The sequence below is a fragment of the Arvicola amphibius genome, chromosome 6 (assembly GCF_903992535.2).
Source record: "Arvicola amphibius chromosome 6, mArvAmp1.2, whole genome shotgun sequence".
Taxonomy (NCBI): Eukaryota; Metazoa; Chordata; class Mammalia; order Rodentia; family Cricetidae; genus Arvicola; species Arvicola amphibius.
This window is the reverse complement of record NC_052052.2, coordinates 33,562,668-33,568,284: the sequence shown is the minus strand read 5'-3', so window position 1 is coordinate 33,568,284 and position 5,617 is coordinate 33,562,668. Positions and strand designations below refer to the sequence as shown.

Genomic DNA, 5,617 nt, shown 5'->3' with positions numbered 1-5,617 from the left:
CTAAACCGCTGCAGTTTAAATCCCGCGCGCTAGCGTCCTTACGACGTCACCAAAGCGGAAGCACCGCAGAGCGTTTTGGGATGTGTAGTCCTGGCCTCACGACTTCCGTCGCGTGGGCTGTCTCTCTAGCGCTGCGCTATATGGGAATATTTCCAAGACCGTGTTGCTTTCCCAGCTCAATCCTCTGCTTTTATGTACTACTGGGAAAGTTACGAAAAATGTTTCAATAAGGGCCCTGTGGTTCTGTAGACACGGTTCAAATCCTGGCTGCTGCTGCTGCTGCTGCTTGTCCTCCTCCCCCTCCCCCTCCCCCTCCCCTCCCCCCTCCTCGTTTTGTTTTTTTTTTTGTGTTTTTTTTTTTTGTTTGTTTGGTTGGTTTTTTTTGAGACGGGGTTTCTCTGTAGCTTTGGAGCCTGTCCTGGAACTAGCTCTTGTAGACCAGGCTGGCCTCGAACTCACAAAGATCCACCTGCCCCTGCCTCCCGAGTGCTGGGATTAAAGGCGTGCACCACCACAGCCTGGATTCCTGGCTTCTTTAGTAAGTAGTTCGATTACTTAAAAGATGTCAGATACTTGATACTTGGTTTCTCTTTGAAATCTCTAAAATATTTAGAAGACACCAGTTTAACATAGTTTTCATTATCTGCCAGACATGGTGCCAGACAGAAGTAGTGAAAAGAACGAAACGGGGCCGGGCGTCTTAAATCCCAGCACTCGGGAGGCAGGGGCAGGCGGATCTCTGTGAGTTCGAGGCCAGCCTGGTCTACAAGAACTAGTTCCAGGACAGGCTCCAAAAACTACAGGGAAACCCCGTATCGAAAAACAAAAAACAAAACAAAAAGACAAGACAAATAGTTTCTGTCCTTCAGACAAATTTTCTATTTAGAACACAGGGTGGGGAGGGTACCAGGCTGTGGTGGCACACACCTTTAACCCAGCACTCAGCATGCAGAGGCTGGCGCATCTCTGAGTTCAGAGTTGGCCTCGTCTACAGAGTGAGTTCCAGGACAGCCAGGGCTACACAAAGAAACCCTGTCTCAAAATAAAATAAAAAATAAAACCGAAAAGAATATGGGGGACTTGGGGCCTAGCAGCTCATGCCTACAATCCTAACTGTGGGAGATGAAGATGAGAGAATCATTTCAAAGCCAACCTCAGTTACGCTGCACGTTTAGGGCCAGCCTGGACTGTGCACAACTTGTCTCAATAAACGAACAAACCAAACAACAACAGCAACAAAATGGTTATGGTGTTGAACTGCAGTCTCAGCTGCCTAAATGCTCAAATTAGCATGAGCCACCATACCTGACTGTGGTCAGTAGAGTATAATATGAAGACATATCAACCCCAGTATTTGTGCGCTATAGGCAAGCGTTCTTACACTTTTAGAGGGAGTGTGTGTGTGTGTGTGTGTGTGTGTGTGTGTGTGTGTGATAGTGCCTAGCTGTTGTTCTATCAGATAGGCCTTGCCAAGCCTGATGACCTGAGTTTGCTCTCCTGAACCCATATTGTGGGAGACTGAACTCCCAAAAGCTTCCGCAGGTGTGCACATTTTCACACCACACACAGAATAAATAAGTGAGATGTAATTAAGTTAAAACAAAAACAACAGCAGTGAAAGGGGCAGAGGGCATTGAGACGGCTCCGTGGGGAACGCACTTGCTGGTGTGCTTGGTCCCTAGAAAACACAGGAGGGAGGATAGGACTAAGTCCTGAAAGTTGTCTTCTGAGTGCCATGTGTGGCTACACACACACCACACACACACACACCACACACACACACACACACAACACCAACAGTAATGGGTTAAATGTAAAAGAAAGAAAACAACCTCTTGTCGGTGAACATGTGCCAATGCCTCACGGTGGAAACTGTGGCCAACTGTGGTTGTAAACGTGGAGAGAAACAAGGGAAGAAGAGTTTGGGAATGGCAGCTGGATTAGCTACCAATCACAGTTTTGTTTTGTTTTTAAGAGAAAAACTCTCAAGTATCCATACACTGGGGTCTAACTTATTGTGTAACTAAGGGTGACCTTTTTCTTGTTTGTTTTATTTTAATATTTTTTTGTGACAGGTTCTTTTTTTTTCAGAGACATGGTTTCTCAATGTAACAGTCCTAGCTGTCCTGGAATCAACTCTTTTTTTAAAAAAATATTCATTTATTTATTATGTATACAATATTCTGTCTTCATGAATGCCTAGAGGCCAGAAGAGGGCCCCAGACCTCATTACATATGGTTGTAAGCCACCATGTGGTTGCTGGGATTTGAACTCAGGACCTTTGGAAAAGCAGGCAATGCTCTTAAACACTGAGCCATCTCTCCAGCCCCTGGCATGAACTCTTATAGATTAGACTGGCCTCGAACTCAGGTATCTGCCTGCCTCTACCTCCTGAATGCTGGGATTAAAGCCCTGCACCACTACTGCCCAGCTCCTCCCTCCCTCTCTTTCTCTCTCCCTCCCTCCCTCCCTCTCTCCCTGCCTTTTTTCTTTCCTTTTCCTGATACAGGTATCTCTGTGTAACAGTCCTGGCTGTCCTGGAACTCATTCATTAGACCAGGCTGGCCTCGAACTCACAGAGATCACCCTGACTCTGCTTCCCGAGTGCTGGAATTAAATATGTGTCATCACCGCCTGGCTCTTTATTTTGTTTTTAATTAAGAAAATGTTTAAATTGGATGTGGGGGCACATGCCTGTCATTACATTTAGTAGTAGGCAGGAAATCTGGAATTCAAGATCGTCCCGTGTGATGAAGCAAGTTCAATGCTAGCCTGGGATACACGAGACTCCCTAATGGCTGCCCCGTATTCATGAGGTTGAGGCAAAGAGAACTGTGCTCATCTTCCCAGGCCCAACTGAGTTCAAGGCCAGCCTAGGGGACGTTCGAGACACCGTCTCAAAATTTCAAGTAGCAAAATCAAAATATCTCTCCCCGAAAAAAAGAAAAAGAACTTTTACTTGGTGTAAATTATAAAACCAGATTTTTATAGCGGGGCCAGGCATGAATCTGGTTTCTGCACTGCCCCCCGGCGTCGGCCCAATATTTACTCCGGGAAAAGGAAATCTCCATTTCGGGAAATCCGAGGTTGGTGAACCAGTGTTATTTACATACCCACAATGCACTGCACGCAGGGCAGTGCGAAATTTAAACGTGTAAGCGCTTTTGTCGTCTCTTTCTCGCTTTCTTTTCTTTCTAGTGATGTGCCTTTGGGAGACGTGCGTGAGAGGAAAACAGGCGTCATCACTTGCTGCGTGGAGCTAGCGCCCATCGGTTATCTAGGAGCTGCGGTCGGTCGAGAACGGTAGGCGGGAAAGTATTTGTATACTCTGGTTTCTCTTCAGATCGTATAAATCTTTCGCCTTTTACTAAAGATTTCCGTGGAGAGGAACAACTCTGAGTCTTAACCTAATTTTTTGAGGTCCTGCCTATACAGGGCTATTATGTGTTGTCTAAAGACAGATGGCTTATGTTTGATCCTTCTCTGTTCGTCCCGGCAGTATAACCTATCAATCTGACTACACTGCTTTTTTGGCGGTGTAAGTTGAATGTGATGGGTGTTGTTTTCCAACACACGTTTTCTCTTTGTTGTGATGTCCCCAGGTAGACAACGAAGTCACTTTGAGGCTCCTTTCCCTAAGAAGCTATGTAATCAACTGCTTACTCTGTTGTCTTTGTTAAGCAGCGGTTACTGAACCTTGTGTACTTCGAGGTTCGTGAGCATAGTGCAGTGGCTCCTTTTCTAAATTTTACTTCCTTTGTATTTGAGTTAGGAACTGTACTCTGTATTAGCTCTCTTAGTAGCAGCCTCCTGACACTGTGTCCTTTTCCAGTGCTGGGATTATAGGATTGACCACAGTCGTTTTGAGCGGTGCTGCCGTGGTGAATGTTCCCCGCCCTGCTGTCTAATGTATTTTTCTAAAGTGCAGGGCAGGATGTGAGGTTCCTGTGAAGTCTACATGGTGTGGATGCCCAGTGGGGCGAGGAAGCAGGGCTGAGGTCAGGGCCTTCTTAGCCCACTCCAGGAGTTCTGGCTCCTGTTCCTGTCCCATGTCACTCAGAAAGATAAAAAAGTAAGCAAGGGGACGGGCAGTGGTGGCACAGGCCTTTAATCTCAGCACTTGGGAGGCAGAGGCAGGCGGATCTCTGTGACTTCGAGACCAGCCTGGGAATTGAGCTTGAATCCTCGGGGAGAGCAGTCAGTGCTCTTAATCTCTGAGCCATCTCTCCATCTCCCCCCCCCCCTCTTTTTTGTCTCTTGTTTTGTAACCCAGGCTGGCTTCCCAATCCTCCTGCCTTAGGCTCCTAAATGCTGGGAATACAGGTGTGCATCACCATACCCAGCTCTGACTCAAGATCCTTTGTGAGGTTTTCCAGGCAAAGATATCAGCCAGACTGCTGTCCTCTGAAGGCTGGGCTGATAGATCACTCCCCACGTGGCCATGTGACTCGCTCCAAGGCCTTGGAAGACAGTACAGGCAATGGTACAGAAAACCTCAGTACTTCATTATGGGTCCTTTGCTTCTGGCTGCTGAGTGTCCTCACAACATGGCAGTGGGATCTCTCAGAGAGACCCAGCCTGGTGTGGTGGCACACAGCTATAATCCCAACACTTGAGAAGCATAAGCAGTTGCAGCTCTGTGAGTTCAAGGCTAGTGTGGTCTATAAATTCAGTTTCAAGGCAGCCAGGTCTACAGACCCTGGAGAGAGAGAAAAACACAGAGAGACAGACATAGAGGAAAGAGAGAGAGAGAGATCAAAGAGCCTTCCAGGCCTTCCAAGAGCCTGTGAATTGCTCAGCAAGTAAAGATGCTTACCTCCATAACTGATGACCCAAATTTGGTTCTAGGATCCACATGGTGGAAGAACTAATTGCAAAATACAGTGCAAGAGGGACATTTGCAGTGTCCCATAGTGGGTTGGGGACATCGGCTTGGTGACAGAATATGCCATGCAGAGAGAGCTTGAGTGTGGAGTTGTATTGACAAGAGGGTACTGGGGAAGGGAAGGGAGAGACACAGAGATAGGGAGGGAGGGAGGGAGGGAGGAAGGAGGGAGGGAGGAGGGAGGAGGGAGGGAAGAGAGAGGAGAGGAGAGGGAGAGAGAGGAGTGCTGCTTGCATAGTGGGAAGAGATAGATCAGGAATGGGAGGAGCTTGTCTCTTAAGGGGCCTTTGCACTTGCTTGCCTTACACCGTGTTATGGCAAAAGTAAACCGGCCCTGTTCCCCAAGTGGCCTGTAGGCCATGAGGGGCAGCGAATTCCAGGCAGGGAGCCACGCAGCAGGTGAGAGACCTTGGCAGGGCCACCAGTCCCATGAGGAGCTACAGCCAAGGCAAGTGAAAGACAGACAATAGGGATGCCATGCAGAAGGAGACTGGATATTTATTTAGTAAGTTATGGAGGGGAAAGGGGAGAAGGGAGAAGTGGGGGGGAAGGAGAGCAGCCATGGCAGCAGTTACCTCTTTGGGAGAGAGATGGAAAAGAAAGGAGCTCAGACTGCAAGCCTGCCTTCAGTGGTAGACTTGGGGAGGGAGCGGGCAGGGCTTGTCTCTTAAAGGGACAGAACAGGCAATTACATTCCCATCTTATTTTCATAATAAAAAGGCAGGAAGCTA

The 5,617-nt window shown here is 47.8% G+C and overlaps 1 non-coding gene across 1 annotated transcript; it reads left to right on the top strand.

The window, feature by feature from the left end:
- Positions 1-3,324: 3,324 nt before the first annotated feature.
- On the top strand, positions 3,325-3,440 carry LOC119818194. Its single transcript, XR_005286080.1, has one exon. It is a non-coding gene; the product is annotated as a U5 spliceosomal RNA (small nuclear RNA).
- The last annotated feature ends 2,177 nt before the right edge of the window (positions 3,441-5,617 follow it).